At 35.7% G+C, this 2,500-nt stretch overlaps 1 long non-coding RNA gene across 1 annotated transcript in view; it reads right to left on the reverse strand.

Annotated features, from left to right (window-relative positions):
- LOC125030330 overlaps positions 1 to 2,500 on the reverse strand; it is a 38,861-nt gene that overhangs the window by 1,711 nt on the left and 34,650 nt on the right. The window contains exon 3 of the long non-coding RNA XR_007115393.1: positions 1 to 2,134. This exon is cut by the window's left edge and continues 1,711 nt beyond it. This is a non-coding gene — a long non-coding RNA (uncharacterized LOC125030330). The remainder of the gene's footprint in view (positions 2,135 to 2,500) is intronic.

A 2,500-nucleotide genomic window follows, 5' to 3' on the forward strand; every position in this document is an offset into this window, starting at 1 on the left:
GGGTAATCATTATTTCAATACTTTCAGCGTTGATCTACATAAATGAATGAACTCAACATCTTTCCACTTACGCAATGGGTCTCAGACAACGACTTTCGCGAATCTCCAGCGAAGTTTGCACATTGTGCACCTGCTTCAAAACTTCAACTTGTGCTCTTTCCTTAATCTCGCACTGTGCTACCGCCATGCACACGTTACACTCTCACAATAACACAAACGAGATATGTGAAATCTGTAACTCCAACCGCCTAGTGTCTTACCAATGACAAGAAAATTGATAACTTTGCCCTCTGACTCGAGAGCGTGTGACGTAGGCGGAACTTGTTTACCTGTCCGCTGCGTCTAAGAGCGCCGAGGATTTACCGAAATGGCTTTATTTGCGTGTCTATTTAGCATTGGCATGTCCCAGACAGTTAGTAATATAATTCAAAGTAGTTCTATTCTCAAGTAAAACATTATTTTATGATTCTAAAGTTGAATACCTTGGCTGAATTTTATTAGATGAACTATGCAACGATAAAAATAATAAAATTAATATTTAATTACTCAGAATTTTCGGTATTTTAATGTGGTTTTCACACACCATTAGCAAGACAATATATATAAGGATCTCGACAGATTTTTGAGTTCTGAGACATATTCATTATTTAACATTTTCGTTACACATTGAAAATAAAGTCAATATAATAATAAAAGCAACCGTGAGTCACGTTGCATGCTAGCGTCAGTCATAATGACTGTTTCATCATGTGATGCAAGCAGAGAATTCAAAAAAATTGAAATCCAGTTGCACTGAAGTTCATCAAGGAAACTGTGGAGTAGAACAGGCTGACAGAACAGTTCACTGTGGCAGATATATCCCTCGCGCTGTGAAGTTAGTTTTTCCTACACAGATGAAATAGTATATTTACATGCATATATATATATCACAAAATTAGTTTAAAAAATGAAACAGTGCGGCTAAAGAAATTATGCGGATATAATATATAATAGCCCACAGGCCAATTACAGTCTATATAAAAAGATAAAAAAAAAAATGTCACCGTAAGTCTTTGTTTCTAACGCCCCAGATAGGGGGCTTCGTAACTGAACCCCCATACACTATAACCCCGTTTTGTTTTTGTTTTTTCTTTCGTTGCAACAAGAAAAATGGGTTACTATGGCTTGGAAACCATCGCAGCATAACGCGAATCGAGTAACCAACAAAAAGTTTTCGTCGCCCAAACTGCGATACACATCCACAACCCACTCTGTATTACGTGTTTGTGCTCTGGTAATAGGGCCTGTATAAAACCATATCTTTGGTTTACCTATATACGCTATGGCCGTGTTTTTAGAAGAGAACTGCATGCCCTGCAGCTGTTACATATAACTCTGGTCCCCGGGGCTATACGCTCTTTGATCACTTCAAGTAGCGTTTTGCCGTCCCTTTTCCTAACAGAAACGAGAAGCATGTCTCTTGTTTGAAGGCAAAACCCACCTTATTTGGCCTTATCAAAATCGTTTTTTTTTTTTTTTTTTTGAATGACTTACCATCAACAGTACCTCTTACTTAGAATTTTCCTTACTTAGAATTAAGTTTGGCACTATCACATAAAACATCTGGAATGGTTGCCTGTGACAGCTCTGGAACCGAGACAGGTAAGGGCGTAATATTGCAGGGTCGGGTGTAATCCGCGTAAAATTACCTGGGGAAAGTAGCCGCCAAGTAGCAGGTAGGTTGGCTGTGACGTCACATTCAAAACACATCAAAAACTATTTGAAAGAGATTAGCTACTGTCCGTCTAGGAATGCACTCGATTCTCTACCTCATGATCAACACAAAAATTAGTTTCTCAAATATATATGGAATGATGTTTGCTTCTGTGTGTTCCACTGTCCGACAATACTTCAGTCCTATGGAAAAGCTGTTTTATTTATAAAATTAATAATAATAATAATAATAATAATAATAATAATAATAATAATAATAATAACCTACTTATGAATAACCTAACCTATTTATGAAATATGAGGAAATATTTTAATTGGACCATCTACCTTTGTGAGTCGATTCTATTTTGTTTTACCTATTGGGAGTATCGACTTCCGTTTACCCTTTTATTCACAACCATTGGAAAACTCAGTTTTCGATCTGAAAAGAGAGAGATCTATTAGCCGATTAATGAATAAAAACAAAATAGAAAAGATAACTGTAATATAAGGTTTCCTGCAAGTTGCCTCGGATTGTGTGATATTTGTTTTACCGGATGATGAAACTAATTTTCATCATAAAATTCATACAGAGGGACTTTCTTTATCACTTTTTTTTTCGATTTCATCAAAGATATTGTGTTACAGCTCTCCAAATTATTGTATTAAGGTGAATTTTAAAAATACTCGTTTTGCTGGTTTTTTTTTTTGGTTTTTTTTCCATGAGCAATCAAATACAACAATTGAAAAAGATGCCATTGACAGTGTCATTACAGTTTCTGAGCCTAGTAGGTAAAAAAAATATATA

The sequence above is a fragment of the Penaeus chinensis genome, chromosome 11, assembly GCF_019202785.1.
Source record: "Penaeus chinensis breed Huanghai No. 1 chromosome 11, ASM1920278v2, whole genome shotgun sequence".
Taxonomy (NCBI): Eukaryota; Metazoa; Arthropoda; class Malacostraca; order Decapoda; family Penaeidae; genus Penaeus; species Penaeus chinensis.